Genomic DNA, 19,156 nt, shown 5'->3' with positions numbered 1-19,156 from the left:
GCCAGCCCTCAGGACCTGCGGTGCTGAAGACTAAGGCAGATGGCCACTGACGATTCTGGAGACAGGCCACAGGCAAGGGATAAATACTGACCTCAAGGTCACGCTGACAGAAGTTGGACTTTCCCTTCACAACCCCAAAGCAGTCAGGAGCAAAGCACAAGAATACAAAATACCAGTATACCAGGCAAGAGGACTACAGCATTTGGCCAGTGGGTAGCTGGTGACTGCTTCTTGTGAGCTAGACTCGTGAGCAGAGAGAAGCAGCAGCTTGCATCCATGCTGAAAAGCATGGTGCTTTCTAGTCATGCTGGACTGGCTGACCCAACTTCTACAGAATAAAACCCAGCCTAAGGGGAAAAAAAAAAGCATCTCCCACTGCGCTATGAGATCAGCTTCCCAGCATGAAAGCTGACCCACAGGCCTGAGACATGTCTAGTCAACAGAAAACAGAGATGACCCCTGGGATCTGGGCAGAGAACACAACTCTGCAAGAACCTGCAGCAACATTTAGGACGTAACCAGAAACATTTGGCCAGCCTGGTATCCAGGAAGCTAAATACTTTCCTAGCCTACTTGACCACACAGCTCTGAATCCTGAGCCTTCCCCTGCATCTTGTCCAACACTTGAACTATTGCCACCAAATACACACGCTGTCCTCACCAAGGCAAGTGTGGCTCTTCAGATCGAGGCCAGATAGTAGAATACAGTCCGTATGCATGCACCAAAAGCGGAACAGAAGTCTTAGGAAAAGCTGAAGAAAGCCAGCTGAGGAAGAGAATGCCAACAGTGAGGCTGGTGGAGGAACTGCAATAAACAAGGCCACGGAGAGGACAACAGTCACAAATAGGTGTGTTCCACCCTGCACCACGAGCTGAACAAAAGCATGCTTCCTTCACCAGTACTTTTCCTGCCTCAACAACTGGGTACAAATGCACCAACTGCTGAAGTGTGCACAAGGGAAGAGCCTAATCTTCTTTAAGACAGAGCTTACAGAAAGGACCACATGGAAACTAAAATTAGGCATACCCTATGTTTCTGTCTCCTAGAGATCTGAAGGAAGATATTGTGCTATACTTCTATCACACTAATCACAAAGCTTCAGCACTTTTGCCAGCAGCCTGTGAGACCAAGAATCTTCTTCTCTTCCTAAGAAAGGAGCGGAAGTTAAGCCTTTTCAGCTCCTTCTGAAGAAAGAGGCTGAGCTATGCACTTTTAACTGGCTGGAATGCCTGGTTTTAATGCCTAGATTAAAACCAGTGCCTAGATCTGGGGTTAAAGACGGCTTTTTTCTTGGAGTCCAGATTAGCAGGAACTGCAAAGGCCCTTCTGCTGTCACCTATGCATAAAGCATGGCATGCTTTCAAGGAACAACAGGGTACTTGAAGCCCTTGCTGGGGATCTAGACTCAGGGCATAGACAATACCTGTTTTCTCACACTGGCACACTGCAGCGGTAGCTTTTTTTAAGCCAAGCCTTAGCACACAACAGTGCATAGGGAACATAGGTCATGTTTAGCAACATACGGAGCAGGTGCTCTGCAACACTTTGTGAACATCTGTCACACAGCTGTCTGCGAGTGAGGGTAACCAAAGCTGGGGCTCAAATGGCCTCTTCCAGCTTGTATTCCTGTTTGGCCTGATGCTGGAAAAGCTGGCACTACTGTGATAACATCAGGCTGGGGAGCAGGAGAGAACTGCACATAACAGGGATGATATAAGCCAACTTTAATTCCCTTGCTGCTCTTTTCTCTGGGCTTCCCCTTCCTCACTAAAGAAATGCAGCCCATTGGCAGGAGGGCACAGGCTGCCTGGGGACCTGCCAGTCCTTGTCACCACTATCAGTGCCACTGCAAAGGGGAGGCTGGAGGAAGGCCCAACCACCACTACTCTTTCCTCTCCAGCGGCAGGGAGGATGAGCGAGAGAGGGGGAGCTGAGCTGCTGAATTCTGCTGCACCTCGCCACAAATATACCCTGCCTCAGTAGTAAAGGGCACCTTCCTTCTCTGTTCAGAAGCACTGGCTTCAGACCAAGCCTGAGAGTTTCCATAGCAGCAAGACCTGATCGAATACGTACGTTAACAAAAGGTTGCTTTATCAGTACCAGCCCAGAAGATTTTTGGGAGAGCAGGGTCATCCAATATCAGCTTTGCATTTTATAGGAGAGATGTGAGTATGACACATGCTTTCTAGAGAAGAGCTTAGGGAAGATCAATGCTTGTGAGGCCTCATTGCTCAACTTTCTGTGAGCTAATTTCTGGCTTCTCTTCATCTCGTTTACAAAGAGGAAAAAAGTCTCCGCTGGATACAGGTTATTTTTAAACCATTCCAACGCAAATGCTGCCATTCAGCACAGCTCTCAGATTCAACAGAGACAGTTAGAAAGGAACTTATTTTCAACAGTCACAAACCATAAGGAATCAACCTAAGCAACCAAGAAAAGACACTTCAATTCACACTAGTGAAGGGGCTCAGAAAACTCACCAACAGGCTCAGCAGCAGCAAACTGTAGTCCCTGCATCCATAGAGGGGGGCAGGAAGGAAAAAAATTCACATCGATCCCATTGAAGAGCTTTGGCTCAAAAACTAACTTGGAAAGAATTTGTAACTCAACTTATAGATTGAATAAGCAGAGGGAACAATTTCACCTCCTGTCTCAAAAATGGGTTTTTTTTAAGTTTTCATCAATGCCAACAATAAAGCATACCTGCTCTTCAGTCACGGACCTTGGCCTCCTCCCCAACAGGGAGGCTTAAATAAACAGCCACATCCCTGAGGAAGTCCTGAAGGACTGCACAATCATCCAGGTGACTCCACCCAAACACCTCCCCAGTAGGGAGACGATGGATGGAATGACTATGCTGAGTTCAGCATGAGGAGTACGTTCAGGAACACTGCACTTTCATGTCAGCTGTGGGTGCCAAATTCTACCACCTCAACAGCATCAGAAAGTGGGACAGATGAGCAGGTAAACGCACCACGCTAATCTGCTGACACTAAGAGAATGAGTCAGAGCTGGTGATGCCTGTGCTGAACCAAACATACCACGCAGCAAGCCACTGCTGGCAGAGAAAAGGTGCGATTTTGTGGCAATGTGCACAGAGCTTAGCCAGATGGATGGCACTGGGGAGGACTGCTCAGAGCCAGGGGGGCAGCCCCACCTAAAAGACCAGAATCTGCCACAATCAGGTGAGTGGCAGTCTCAGGTCTGTGCCACAAAAAGAGTGAAGAGAACAACTGGCACCTCCTAAGTTCTTACCTCATCTGCTCCCGGTTAAAAATGCCCCAGAAGTCCTTGGAGGTATCAAGGCTGGAGCCAAGGAAGTCAGTTTGGCCTAATCACCTACACAGAGTAACAGCTGGCCCCCAAGCTGGGAAGATGCTGTCGTCACACATGTGTGCAAGCACCTCTGAAGCTTGAGCTCCCCCTCACACCTCCACACAGACTCGATAAGCAGAAATGGTTGTGCACCTCAGGCTTGTGTGCCTCGGCTCCTAGCCAGTACAAACACCTGGAAGCCTGGTGGGAAGATGGGACAAGATCCTTCCAGCTTGGGTAAGAACCAGAGGAAACCTCCAACAAAAGCACCAAAATCCCAGAAAAGCAAAGTACTTGCACAGCAATAAAAATCAGGCTTGAGAGGGTGGTTGACAGGAACTGAACAGTCGATGTGCTGCATCTTACACCTGTCACACACAGAAAGGAAAGCACAGAGGCCAAAGCAAGGATTCTACAAGAGGAAAAACAGTCAACTCCCCCGACTCAAGAGCAAGGGCACATGTATACTCCACTTTCAGACCATATGTAGGCTGCCAAGAAAGAGAAAGAAGGGGTGTTTTCTGGCTCTTTGCCCTCCACCATCTCATAAGTTATCCTAAGACGACAAGGGAAAAACAAAAACAAGACCTACCCAGAAAAACAAAGTATAAGATCTATTTAAAATTAAAAGTAAAGTAAAGCAAAAAATTTCCATCTATCTGCGCTTAATTTTTTTCTGCTTCCAGAATGTGTAAAAACATTGAATTAAGGAAGAAAACCTGGGTGAACAGCTAAGCCTCCAGCTCTCTCAGAGAAATGATGGTCAAAAACCATACATCAAAAGCTTGGTCTGCACAAGGAAAAAATGCACGTTGATACTTTATTCACTGACCACGTTCTCTCCAGTTCAGTAAAACAGGACAAATTTTGGGGTGGAGACAACTGCTCATCTCGGTTGTGATCTTCCACAATGAAACCAACTCCATCCAAACGCCTGGCTTTAAAAAAAAAAAAAAACAATATTATGTTCAGATTTCTTTTGGCACTGTTGGAGCCAAATCAGTTTCTAATTCCTCCTTCAGTTATTTCTTCAGACCACAGTTACACAGGAAATCCTCTGACAGCTGCACCAGCGTGAGCAGCACCCTCCCACTCAACTCTGCTGTGCTGGTACAACTGTTTGCAGCCTCACCACGACTCAAATTAGGGAACTGATCACAGTTAAAAATAAACCAGCACTTTGTTTTGTTTTTTTTAAGGATTACTTTTCAACCCAGGTCAGATATCCAATCTATTGTGCAGCTGCATAAACAGTTGTATCAGCACAAGGTGCCTGAATTGCTGATGGTTATCCTTGTGCCTAAAGCCAACGTTTGCATTCCCAGCTCACCTCTTATTTCATGGCTGCTGTAGAACAGGATTACTTACTACACTGAACACGTAGGGTACTTTATTGCTGCAGCTTGCAACCACGTGGAGGGTCTCTTTAATGAGACAAAATGAGGTCACACTGATGTGTATCCTACGAGTAAGGCATGGCTACTGAGGTCCCTTGAGCTGTTGCTTGTCCTAAATTATATGTCATTTTTGCAGTCTGCATGCTGGAATAAATATAAAAACATGACTAACAAAGTCACTGATGCGAATGAACAGCTTTGGGCCAAGTTCTGAAACAAAACTCTCCCAGAAGTTGCATAACCATTAACTATCTTGGTGATCTTCCACTCAAACTCAAGCCTATGTAATGTGCAGTTTCCCACTGATTTCAAGACTGACATTCAAGGAGTGGGGAACATATCTGCAGTTTTGGCAACTCTTCAATGACAGCTGAATTTTGATTTTAGCATGGAAATAATAAAAGAAAGGTGAAAAAACAAAATAAGCACTAAGGAACCATGACATACTAGCATGCTGTAGAAATGACTATGAGAGAAACAGACTGAAGGTTCTTTTCCCAAATTACCAGCTCAAGTACTGTTTGAAACAAAACCAACTCAAAATACTTCCAAATTTGATGGCTGCCTGGCAACCTACCCGAAAGGACCTGGTTCTCAGTGCTCTGTTTTCAGCTGGTGACAGGTACCCACATCAGACACACACCATTATGTAAGGCCTTCTCATTGAAAACAAGGCACAAAAGATTGAATAACCATTAAGATTTGACTTCTAGAACAGGGCAGGGGGCATGTTAATGAAACAGCTTCAGGAAATAAGATTTCTACAGTTTGTTGTGTCTGCTCTAGAAGGCAAGAATCAGTCTCTAAGTTGTTCAGCAGCCTTGTTTTGTAAATGTCCTCATGTAAGTCCACGAGGACGCAGAGAACTAACAAAATCTGTATTTGGCAAATCTTACCCTTTTGCTCCTTAACATGCATCTCAGGGTATAGTTCCATGACAGCTTAAATAAATCAAAGTCAGCACTCTTCAAATCCATCTTCCCTCCTGAGTCAGCACTGGCACTCACCTGACCCTGCTCAGAAACTAGCCTGGCAAAAAAGTTAAGCCGGAAAAAAAAAAAGTTGTTTTTGCCAATGTGGCTTCCTGAACTGGTTTAGTGCCAGTGCCCAACGAAAGTAAAAGGGAAGAATCATCCAGCAAGGGAAGGGCAGACAGAAAAGCAGCAGTGCCAATTTCATCCAGCTTCCACTGACCTGCAACCAGGCGCTCGGAGAACAGTCTCACCCTGACTTTGGAGACAGGAGTTGCTGCTCCCAGCAGAAAGATCGATCAACTTTTTCACCTCTCTCCTGACATCATCTTTACACTAGCATCAGCACTCTCACAGACAGCTAGATTAAGTACTTGATCTGGTCAGAAACTAAAACACCAATACATAAAACAAAATGAAAAGCCTTTAGTTTTCAGCTGGATCAGGTCCCTAACAGATCTGATCATGAGGTTCAACAGTCCCCCTAGGATCAAAAGAAGTGAAAAAGTGGGAACCTGTGACTAAAGGTAAAGAAAGGAAAAGCTGAAGTTCAACGTCAAGCAACCACAAAGCTGCACTCTTACTCAACATAGACAAAATATCACAACAGGACTATGTAATATTTATACAAAAAAACTTTTGTACAGAAGATTTAAATTGTACATTAAAAAATCAGCAATCAAATTCTTCATGTTTTAATTTTCCACAACACACCATTAATACTTAAAGTGTCCTATTTCCTAAAAATTAAATCTTTAATTCATTTGTTATCAGAATTATTTTCAGAGCAAGACAGCTACTAAAAATACATAGGGGAGAGTGAGAAACAGCCTGTTGTGATTAACTAGGGCATGACAAACAGCAGCAGCATGTGCAAGCAGTACCGGGGAGCAAAGCCAGGAGGAACAGCGACAACAACATTATACAAACAACATTGATTCATGAACAACAAAGAATTCTTAGAAACTGCTGCCTGGGTTATGTCCAAGGCTCTCTTTACCTTGGTTAAACTATTAAGAAAGTCATTTCAGAAAGCTGACCACTTCTGCACAACCAACCTTTTTTGAAAGCAAGAGCTGATCCATCTAAAGGGCTTTCTGTAGGAAACCACTGCAGCAGTTACTGTGAAGTGATCCATAATCAAATGGGTTTCAGCAGCAATGCATGTAACTTAAGCGCAGGTACTACCCTGAGTAGCTGTCAATCGATATACCAGAGCTCCCTGTGTGCTGTCATACTCATACGTTGCAGCGACACTAAAGGTGACGTGAAGCTAGAACTAGTGATTTGTCCCCTGCCTCCGCAGGAAAGGGCTCGTGCCACCACAGCTCCAAAAGCTGCAGGTATGTACATACCCCTCATCTGCTGGAGAGCAAACACTTCACCATTCACTGGGCACTGCAATACCTTAATGCTAGTGACACCACAGGGTCTTCTCAGAAGAATTTCACTTATTCGTAAGGTACATTTCATGACTTTAGCCTGACACCCATTTCCTCATGATCAACATCTGTTTTAGCTAGCTCTTGCCATTGCATGTAACACCTAACTCTGAATAAAGCACTGATCAAATCGGGGATTCCTGGAAGACCTAGTTTTGCCTCAGAGATGCAGCAAATTCGATTTCTGCTTGTCATCTTGCTGCCACTTGGAGGACAGGACACTCAAAGAACAGTCTGGGCTACTTCCATACACAATTCACTCCTCCAAAATTCAAGAGTTAAAGCTGTGGCTGCCTCCTGAACAAGCAAGAAGTTTCCAGCACTACTGTATTTGGACAATCTTGCAAAAAAAGTAGGTGTTTTCAAAGCAAACACCATGTTCATGGGCAAATGCTACAACAACTCTGTTGCAACAAATCAGAAGCAAGAAGTTTATCTTAATAAATACTTGACTGCTGACAATTAGTCACTAACATTTAGATAAATACTTCCAATATCAAATACACACATTAAAGGATATTAAAACATTAAGAAAATTCAGTAAAGCCATCATATAGGACTGCATTTAGACATTCTCACAATTCTCCAATACAAGTAAAATACAGGTACAACAAAATAAGGTAAAACTGCGGTGAAGCTGCAGAGTGCTAAGCAGAAGCACGTGGTCCCATTTAGATCAAAGCATGCTCTAAGTGTCTCATGAGTAATAGACTGTATCTCTATAGACTAAGAATTCATAACGCTGTCACATAAGATTATCAACCCGTAGACACACAGCTGTCTTCCGGCAGGTAGTCTCTGCTTCTGCAAACCTGAGGCAGCAGGAGTTTTACAAAGGTCAAGACTCTTGTGGATTCATCTAGATCTATTTTCCACTGCTGTGAGATGAAATATGAAAAAGGGAGAGAAACTGATCACAAAGCAGTAGAGCTTCACACAGGGATTGTTTCTCACCCCGCAGAAGGTGACCTCCCAAAGCCTCTTTGAGTCTCCTCTCCTTTAAGAGGATTATGAATCCTACCCTTGGGAGACCTCTGCTCAGCTACTGGCCCACTGACATTACACATTCATACTATGTCTTGTCTCTTCATTCTTATCAGCAGAGATATGACAAGAATTTATAAGGTCACTGCTCAAAGATCAGGACTTTAAATGGAACCTCTAATGCAAGCAGGGAAAGCCACAGCCAGTGGCATTTGGTGGAGACTGCTTTGTGGCTGCCACATGCCCAGCTGCAGGTCTGCTTAGTGCAGACCAGTTCAAGCTTATTTGCACATGCAGGCTACCGACTGCCCTTGGAAGCATTTCATCAAGGAACAACCAAAACCAGATCATCACATGCTATAAAAATTGGGCAAGTCTAGTAAACGCGGTTCACTGCACCACAGCTCATGCACCAAATCAAAAAGTCTCAGCGAGCACTAAGTCCAGGTGTATTTTCAAGAAATCCAACAAGTAGACTGAAGCAAATTCAATTACATAAATCTTTTTTCACAAACACCAGGAAGCAAGAATTTGAGGACAATTTTTCCCCCGTTCTTTTGATTTTTGCACCTTCCAACAAGACACCATTTGGACACTTCTGAACGGAGTCTATGAAGCAGGTCCTGAATGATCAATCCCTAGACAACAGTAATCAGGAATCATTTTGCTTGCTACTTAATAGCGCACAGATGTGAAGCAATCTATGCTGTCTCGCAGGTGAACATATGCAGTTTTTCCTTCGTAAAGTAATCTAAGTTAAAATGTGTTATGAATTCCATAGTTATGAAAACTGTGAAGACTAGACACAAAGAGAAACCTTAACAGGTAGGAAAACATTGCCAGCAAGGATGCAGAATCTCTGTGGATGAAGATTTAGGATGAGATTAGACACATATACAAACTAATCCCAATGGATACAGTCAGTTTTCATTTGTGACAAATGTAAAATGTTCTCAGAAGGGAAAAAAAAGTATGGGGCTAACACAACAGATCTTCTCACATGCATCTCTAAAAACACTCCACGTTTTTGGCTGTTAGCTGTTGCACTGTGTAGTTTCTAAGTGAAGCCAAGAGTTAAGTTTTAAACAATAACTGTACAGAGAAGCTACAGGGTTAACCACAGAAACACAAAAGCCACAAGGAGCTAAACCCATGAAGAGTTATTACAAAAACTGTAAATGCAGAGGAGCTCAAATTACATTCCTTAAGTAGTTTTGATAAAATAAGAATGATCTACAGCTTTCAAAGAGACCACTAACTGAAAGACAAATACAAGCAGCTTGTGGTGAACTTGGGATTTTTAGTATCTGTTCTTAACTTTTGAATTATGATGCTTTTAAAACAGAAAAAAACCAGCTTTGATTAAAAAAAGTCAGTTGCTGCAGATAATGGATTTCCACAGAAAAATCCACAACTAGGACAAAACAGAACTTCTAATTGCTATTTTTAATTCTGCAGTGACAAAAAAACCTCAAGACAAACGTTATGTAAGACCATTAACCTCTTTGCTCATAACTGGCACCTTAATTTAGCACACTACCACACTAGATAGCTTAAACTGAATTCTTAATGCCAAAGTGTACCACTGGCTGCAGCAAGGCAGTAATAGCAATAATGGAAAGGAAAAAAAATCCAAAGCAAGCATCATATACTGAATTTTGCAATTACAGTTCCTTGGGCACAAGTAGATATACCTGAGCCTGCCCAGCTCTAAAGAAACAGTATTCTTTCCAGATTGATAATCCTAAAAAGATTATCAGATGCTCTCTAGTATTTTAGGAACACTGAAAAGAAATCAAAGTACACAGTAGATCTGGACTGATGGAAAACCTCTAGCTCACCTTTTACACTAGAAAGTGGGTCAATCCCAAAGAGGCTGTAACCTGCTAAAAAGGAAATTACATTTTGAGCGACTGATTTTCTTCCTTACAAACTAACCTCTCAGCTATCACATATACACACACAAGTCAGGGAAACACAAAACAAGGTAATCTTGAAGAACGCTCATGTCAATCCCGGCTCCAACCCCCCACTCCCCCCCAATACAGATTAATCTTCTACACTGAAAATAAGCAAGACTGACGAATTTCAAGCAGACAGCCTCTTAAATACCATCTTCCACCCATTCTTATCACATTGTGGCAAAGAATGACATTCGGGAGGAAAACAGACTGATTAAGAGCCTACTTTCAGAAGCTATTGTCCTGATGTACGGGAAGAGCTCTCTCTATGAATCACCAGTTCATCCTCCTCAGACTCCATTTACTCTTCAGAATTCCCTGATGTGCTTGAATTCGTACTCTACCCATAGACCGTAACGTGCCAACTTGCATACAAGAATATTGTGGGAGACAGCACCAAAACACTCAGTAAACTTAAGCTAAAGAGCCTCTAGTGCTCTTCCTCATCCACAAATCCGATTATTTTATCGCAGAAGACAATGAGGTGGGTCAGACACGACTTATCTTTGGTAAATCCATACTGACTGTGCCTAGTCATATTCCTTTACATGCCCAGCAAGGTGCACCCAATGGTCCTGACCAACAATTGTCCCTGGAACTGAAGTGAGGCTGACCAGCTTGTAGGTCCCTGGACTATCCTTTGGATTTATTTTGAAGACAAGTGCAACATTTGCCTTTGTCAAGTGATCAGAGATGTCCCAGCACCTCCGTGACTTTTCAAAGATGGCCAAGACTGGCATCACTATGACACAGTCAGCTCAGCACATTTGGGTGCTGACTATCAGGTCCCATGGACTCACATGGCTCAAATTCTCTCAAGTAATCCCTCACTCTGTTTTCATTTGCTTCCGATTGCTGTTTCCTCTTTGATCCCTGCCTCTAAACACAGGGGCCCAGGAGACATCACCACTGAAGACTTATGCATAAAAAGCACTAAATATCTCAAGCAAGTTTGTGCCAACCATCACTCATTCAGCCACCTCATTCAGCAGAGTCTTTGTTTAGCCTTTTTCTGCTGATGTAGAGGTAGAAGTTACCTCGTAATTATCAGGGATGTTGTAACAAGTACTGTCCTGAGAGAAAGTAGCTGTTTCCACAATTCAAAGACAAATGCAGACTAACATAGCTGAGTTTGTTCTGTCTGTATTCCAGGTTGTCAAAGAAACCACAGGTCTCTTTGCAGGATGTAAAACCAACTTGCTGGAGAGTTGCATGACCCCATTTCTAAAACGTCTGGCAAAAAAGCCTCCCTCTCACTGTCGGCCAGGCTGAGTGAATTTAGCAAAGGAAGTCGGCTCTGTAAAGAGCAAACTCTAGGCCCTCCTGAAAATCCCTAAGAAACTTTAATGGAGAAGCTTCTTTTCAGCTTTAATTAAGAAGAAAAATCTAAAAGATGTAATAAGGAACTAAGATTTTTACCCAATCAGATGCCAACTAGCTGCCAGACTGCTCTAGGTATAGATGCTTTACAATAACCATACTCTCATGGTTTTTACGTGTGTAATATCTCAGTGTATCAGATGAGGGGGAACAGCAGGAGAAAACTCAAAGCGGCTCTAATGCACCCCAAGAGAAAGAAGAGCCAAAAAACACAAAACGCTCGCAGCCTAGGTCACTGCTGCAGGCTTCTGGCATTGAGCAGGCATCTCATTGTGCCATGCTCACACTGCCAAAGCGATGGCAGTGCCTGCTGTATCTGAAAGCTAGCACGGAAGTGTTACACAAACAAATAAAAGTACATTTTATCAGACTCCAGAACTCGCAAGTCTCCCCTGCCCCCTTCTGGGAACAAGGTGGATTTGAAAACTTCCAATATCTACTTCCAATGATAAAATTGTTTACTTGGGCAAACAACCAAAAGAAAACCAGAAAGAGCTTTTGCCTCAAGCAAGAGTCCCTTCAGCAAAGACATGGATATTACTAAGTACATCTGCTTCAGTAGCAGAGACAAAATGGATTTTCTTTACCTGTACAGTGAAGCCACTGACTAAAACACATGCCTGCCAGAAAACGGTCTCACAATTCACTACAGCTCAACTGTTATGACTAAGCCGATTCATTTCCCAGGCCACGATGCAGATGTGCAATGCAGACTCCCTGTCCTTTACCCCAGTATCTCCACTACTTACCCTCCCCCCCCACCAAAAAAAACCCAAACTCAAACAGAAAAGATAGCAACTACAGCAAAACTTGCCATTAACTGCTCATATACCTTCTCCACAAGTTACGGAAACCACATTCTATTAAGCTGCTGACTGAGACGTGACTTAAGCAAAAATCCCTTTGCAGTGACTTGCCACCCCATGTATTTATGTTGAGATCTTAAACGCAAAAGACAAAAAGACCTCATTAGGGCCAGAGGAGAAAAACTCTCACCTGCCTCTTCCTACCACTGCTAACAAGGAAAACATTGTGTTACTGTTTGTCCATATGTTTTTGCATCTCACAGCCTTAAAAAAGTTGCACTTTCCTCTTCACCTCCAGAGTGCAGTCCTGCAATACTCTGCTACTCAGAAAACTCAAGCAGATATTCAGACACTTTTCCTTTGTTTCTGCTTTGCACGTGGGCTACTGAGGAGGAAAGCTAAGCAAAGACCCCACATCCCACTCCCAGCTGTGACAAGGAGAAGGGAATTTCCAAAGGAATGGAGCACAGCTACTGTTAAGCAGCCATTTAGGATCTGGGACAAGAAATGTTTCTCATTTTGAAGAGACTGACCCCGCAGTAGAGATCCAGGAACTCTATCCAAAGAGCACATTGTGAGCAACAACACGTTCCATGCTCTCCCCTCCCTTTGCAAAGTCAGCTGGTAAGGAGCAGAAGCTGGCTCCAGTACTCAGGAAGCAGCACAAATGTTTTGTTTCCTAGGAATTAGGACAACATCTAGATTTAAACCTATCAAGTCTGAGAGTTATGCATCAAAGCCAAACACAAACTTGCCATGAAGAACCATCACAAGTAAGCTAATCTCACCCTTAAGGCCTTTCAAAACCAGCATTTAATTTGGTTCGCTTCAAGCTCACTGTAAAGCAGCTTTACAATTCCTACGATATGCTGTGGGCTGTGACACCACTCTGATCAATCTCCTCCTCAGATCTATACATTGCCCTTTTTCTGAGCTGAGAATTAATTATATGGAAATGAACAGTGTAGATAAAGGGATTCCAATCAATTGGCTCTCTTAAAGGAACCAAGGACTACAGGATCTCTGCCTTGAAGAAAACTGTAGCAATGACCATTCAGTACAACTCAAGCTCATTTTCTTTCTAAAAGCAAAAGATCCAAACAAGCAAACCTCAGTACTACGCCCATCTTCTCACTTGTGGCCAGAAACAAACATATGCTTAGCCATGGCGTGGGTTCTACCTCAGCCTCTTGTCACCACTAGACCACATCAGAGTAGCACCCTGACCTGAGGATGCTCTGCCAAAACTGCAGGTGATATACACAAACAGCAGCTTTGAACAAAAAGATTAATACTCTGACTTCAAGACACTGTCTGCATAAGCTCCACCTACCCCTCCATGTAAAGCAAGGCAGTAAGAATAAGCTTCACAGCCTCACGTGATCTGGAATTTCACTACCCAAGAGGACTTTAATCTCACATGTACAGGCAGAGATATACCACAGCATTTCAGCAGTCAGAACTGAATTTGAGAGCAAATGGAGGGGCACGTGCATTAGAATTTTCTCTTTCTCTGTCCTACTATTAAGATAAAGCTGAATAAATATTTTGCTTCAGCTACACTTGTCTTTTTCTACAAGGGGGAAGTTGACAACACCTACATTTGGTGGGCACCAAATGGCATCATGCAGTTTTACCAGACAGCCCAGCTTTTGTCTGCACTGTTAAAACATTTAAAGCCAGGAGAAATACAGCAATTCTTACATCTCTTCGCTGAAGTTTAACAGGTCAAAGCACTCAGTTGATTTGGTTAAGAGATTATTTAGATAGTAATAATCTATCTGAGGTCATCCAAATGGAAAGAAAATAACTAGGAATAGGCTGCTGGCTTTGGTGCCTCCGCTGAATGTTTCAATGATCTTGGTTAAACCACTAAGTCCTGGTGTACTTCAGCCATCAGCAAAACAGCATTTCAGAAAGGAACAGTGGGACAGTCAAGTAAACTATCCGTATACTGTTTTGAAAAGACCGTGGTTTGGTGATCATTTTATTTTCCGTGATCCCCTTGCACTCCATTTCAACTTAGTCTCACCTGATCATTAAATTCTCAACATTTTAAGAAATTGGGGCCTAGTCCATCAACAACTGAATTGAGTTAATACAGACTCAAATTAGGGCACGTCCTTCAAGTGAATGTGGTGCTGTACGGCTGAAGAACCAAACCCTTTAGCAACTTTTCTGCTCAAAAGGCAGAAATAGAAAAGGACAATCTAGGAGCACATCAGTTCCACAGAAAGATTTAAGAGCATAAAAGCAAAATTATCCAAACAAATTCACTTCACCATGGTAAACAAATTCTTGTGCCAAAAGCACAAGGAGCAGCTGTTATCTAGTGGTTTCTTCTGCTAATGTAGCTCTGAGACACTGGTATTAAACAAAATTTGGAACTTTCTTAAGCATCTGAAAAAGGTCAGAGAGGCAGAGGAATCCAAGGCAGTCAGATGTACTCCAGATTATACCAATACTCAGGACACAGTTTAATTTGTTGTGTGAGAAAAGGGAACTGCAGGTTGCCCTGCGATGCCAAGTGGACACCCATTATGGAATAAATATAGCAAGATTTGTAGAGATAAGTAAAATCTTCTACTAGACTGACAGAGGATGTCCTCCACTCCTGCTGCAACCCCTTCTATTTTTACACTACTGATGAAAAAATTAATTCAGCTGGAAAAAGACATATTTTGGGGCCCTACTTTTCTGCCTAATCCTTCTTTCCTTGGAAAAGGCACTGACAGCTCACATGCTAGTCACAATGACAAAAAAAGCACTCACATCACTGTCTACCTTCTTAATACCACCACCAAAACAAGCTTTATTTTAAAAGTGCTGTTTTACCACTGTAACTGTATCTACATTAAGGGATTCCACTGGCAGAGCTGCACTAGGCAAGGATGAACATGCTGATTAATGCAGCTGTCCCAAGCATTTGTAGCAGAAATGACCTTATAAGCATGTCCACAGGGAGTTAAAGCCACATAATCATGTCGCAAATCCATGCCCCTTTCTTGATATGTTTAATTTTCCTAAGCAGATGACTCTTAAGGGTCAGAGGCAAGAAAACACAAGCTATAACTTCCCAGCTTGACGCTTCTTTATTGTGATTTTTTTTTCCATGAGGAAGTACCAAAGGTACACTAATACACAGTACATTCTCTTGTATGGTCAATCCACTAAAAAAAGAAAACAACAAATAAACAAAAAAACAACAGAGAGGAGAAGGAAAGAGCAAAATCTGAGCTCCATGTTAGGAAAAAAAAAGACAACTCAAGGTGCTGCAAGAAAGTAAACCATGTCATGGAAATACAGGGATAAAGTGCAACATTTTGGTTTTGAGTTTCTGAATAGGAAATAACGTTTCTGTCATAACAAACATATTTTAGACAAAGACAGTGCACTAAAGCTAGTACATAAAATTTAAGTAGAATATACAATATAGTATCTGATGGCCCTTAAAGCTAAGGTAGCAGATTTCGTTTGAAACTAGCTACAACTCTAAAGAAAATTTCATACAAGGATACTCTCCCATCCCTCATGACATTAAAAAAATCCAATATGGCAAAACATACACAACACACAACTCAGGGTCGCAGAAGGGATTCTGATCTGGGCCTCTTGTTATCCTCTTACTCTTCTAGGGATCAGCATAATCTGCGAGACCGTCAATCACTCATATTGAAAAATCTTAAAGCTGTTAACATACCTCAGGGTTTGTTTTGTGGCTTGCAGTATGCTCTGGAACATAAAGGGCAAACAATTAACAGAGACACCGCCAGCCACCTGAGTGAAAATGAAAGGCAATCTGAACCTGAGACTATCTTCTCAGAAGATACATGAATTGGATGGCCAGTCACAGCTTCAAGCTTGGCAAGATGCTATACATTTTGAAGGGCAAAACCCAAAACCTGGCATTTAAAAATGTCTGCAAGATCATTTTACCAGACCAGGAGCCAGCACTGTCATCCTCTCATGCCATCTTCTAGCAAACCTCACACTTCCAAGGGATCCAATGTAACTCTGGCTTTGTAATTAAAAAAAAAAAAAAAATCAAGAAGGGAGCTCCTAGAGCTCCTAGATGCCAAAGTAGCAGTCCCTGAACACAATTCACCCTACTGTATTTCTTAAGCTCCTTCCAAAGGAAAGGGACCTTTAATACTCCAAATCTTCATTATTACTTTCCTACATTATTACTGACACTGGGCAGCAGGCCTCTTGGAATACTCTACTACACCAGCCAGTTCTGTTCTAAAGATCTGAAACAAGAAACTCTCCTTTTCAAAGTGAAGAATCAAACAAATGAAGCCTATATTTAACTTCCTATTCACTGCAGCGGTTGCAAACAAGTTCTTGTAAACACTCCACAGGTCACAAATTTCCAGTATCTTATCTCAATGTTAAGCTGCTGAAGTAGAGCTCAAAGCTCTTTCCAACAGGCTTTCTAGAGTGCCACTTACAACAACTGAGGCCACTGGCTAAATAACAAAGCTCTAAAGCCAAAGCAAAAAGAAAATAATTTGTTAAACCTGATCTATTGCCAAATTGGCTTCTGTCTGATTATTAAGTGCAACACCAGCATATATATATATATAAAAATAAGTAAATTACTTTTGCCCCATATGCTAAAAAAGTACAGCACACACTCATTTAGAAGACACACAGGCTGTGGCAAGTTTGCTTTTAATAGCAGGTCTGTCTCAAGTGTATAAAAACTACCTTGACTTTTCACACCTTTAATTCTTCTAAAGATCCTGCAACTACTACAAAACATCAGTCTGCTAAATCAGATGTCTTCTCCCACACCATCTGGGTTACAATACATCATGGGCCATATATAGCTAGGGAAAGCAAATTTACTCTTTAATTTTCTTCACCAGTTCAACACAGTGCGGTAACAGGTGCCACAAGCATACCCTCTCAGACTGAAAGACACGAACTAACAAGCACTATGGGTAGAAAATAACATGCAGTTCTCTTCTTTGAAGGTCATAAGAAAACTGAAAATGATAGCAAACCTGAAACAATAGAAACTGCTTTGCGCTCACAGAAGAGCGAGCCTGCCAAGCTCGCTACTGCAAGACATAGACCTTATCAGAATTTTTAAAAGGTTTTGAATTTTCTTCTGGTTGTCACGCCACAACAGGATGAAGTGCAAAAACCGCAAAGTCTGGAAACACTTCACAATCGAACTTGTAACCTTTAATCGCCAGGTTTTAGGACAGTATTTTAACCGCAGTGAATAAAGAGCTTGGTCTACTTTTGGTTAGTGAATAATACAATACCTTAACTATTTTAACTAGAAGTATTTGAGTCGAGCTGCATTTACAAATCAGAATTCATTTTAAGACAACTGGATTTTGTTATTAGGTGAACCAAGCTGTCAACAGGTTCACTGTATTCTCAACTGCTGAAATACATACAGAAGTGTCAGTCCTAAGGATGCAGCATGACTAGCAAACAGACCACAGGAACAGAAATACCTGTGATCTCACTTAACTAAAGCTAAGAATAATTAAGGAGAAAAACAGAAACCCTGAGTGCTGCTATTACAGGAAAAAATAGCAGTGTGCATAGAACCTGAAGAAGAAAACAGTGAAAACTATTCAGATTCCACATGGTGCAAACCAGTGGTACTTACTCAGTTTGACTAATGGAGTTAGAGGTTTTCTCTCAGTTCTGTAAAAATAGAAGATAGGTAAAACATGCCTGATAATCCTTGTTGGTTCAGACCTAGCTTACCTTCAAACATTAATAAGTGTGTTCAGGTCAACACTTGTAAGAACTGTGAAATATTTAAGACCTCAATTACATAAAGAAAATGCCACTTGTACAGCATAAGAACAAACACAGTATTTGGTCCAAATGTGAAATAAAGCAAATCATTCCAGTATTTGCAAAAGTAAGGGTATCCATAATCATTTTGTATAGGTCACATTTAATCTAAGCAAAATCCACACAGACAAGATTAACCAGATGTGGGTTTTATTGTGGAAGGTGTGTGGGTGTTTAAGAAACTATCTAAAAAAACCTGCATATGTAGTGTTTCAACACAAACTAAGCTTCAGGCTGCTTTAACAATCTTTTTTGGACAGACTCAAAAGACTGAAGTTAAAAGGTCTTTTTCTCCCCTTTACATTTGTGGAATGAGAGCACCAGTCCCCATGAATCTGACAAGCATACCTCCCTCAGATCTGCCATGTAGCTTCACACACAGATCACAGTTTGGAAAAGTGAACTATCCCTTCCACTAGGCAGCAAGTGTCGTGAGGGCTTCCAAAGCTCCAGGGCCTTACCAGTTTTACTTACAGTCCACAAGAGTACTCAAACCAACACAAGAGCACAATTATACCTCATCTTCTGCAACAGCTCCAACATTTTCACTGAAGTTACTCTTCGGTTTGATTCAGCCACTAAGACACAGGACTACACAGCCCCCTAGGCTTCTCTCCCAAATCCTTCCTGCTTTAAATAACTCACTGACATCTGCACTCACTGGTGCACTGATTTTGGTGCTCAAAGCCGCTTATCGCCTATAGTTAGCTGTAATGAGATCATGACTGTCTCCCCACACGTGCTTAAGCTGCTTAGACAGTACTGTCAAAGGACACAGAACAAACAGCCAGCCCTATCTTCCTGTGCCTCTCTAAGATTTCTAAACTCACTTTTTCAAACGCTTGACAATACTCTGATACCAACAGCAGACAATGCTATTTGGAATTAAAGATTACATGTATTTTGCAGAAACCCACTCTGGCAGTTTAAAAAAATGGGGAAAATGCAGCTCAGCATAGAACTACGGGGTGGGGGGAAGAGAAATGTCACAGCAGAATATGCGCTATAAAATAGTTCACCTTTAGATCAGCACTTAAGTCAGCTGTGACAAAGAGACAGGAGCATCCCCTGCA

General features: G+C 42.1%; 1 protein-coding gene across 8 annotated transcripts in view; it reads right to left on the bottom strand.

The window, feature by feature from the left end:
• IP6K1 (inositol hexakisphosphate kinase 1) overlaps window positions 1-19,156 on the bottom strand; it is a 39,155-nt gene that overhangs the window by 13,817 nt on the left and 6,182 nt on the right. Inside the window, exon 4 of one of the 8 annotated variants that reach the window (XM_074879653.1) lies at window positions 7,890-8,004. The exons of 5 other annotated variants lie outside the window; for them this stretch is intronic. The gene's annotated coding sequence lies outside the window, so the exon portion shown is untranslated. Of the gene's footprint in view, window positions 1-4,148; window positions 4,255-7,889; window positions 8,005-10,297; window positions 10,318-19,156 lie in introns of those variants that run through there. 2 more of the 8 variants (XM_074879652.1, XM_074879656.1) reach the window with 2 other exon arrangements.

This window comes from Strix uralensis, chromosome 10 (assembly GCF_047716275.1).
Source record: "Strix uralensis isolate ZFMK-TIS-50842 chromosome 10, bStrUra1, whole genome shotgun sequence".
Taxonomy (NCBI): domain Eukaryota; kingdom Metazoa; phylum Chordata; class Aves; order Strigiformes; family Strigidae; genus Strix; species Strix uralensis.
Note: the sequence above shows the minus strand (reverse complement) of the source record. Positions and strands in the feature narration are given on the sequence as shown.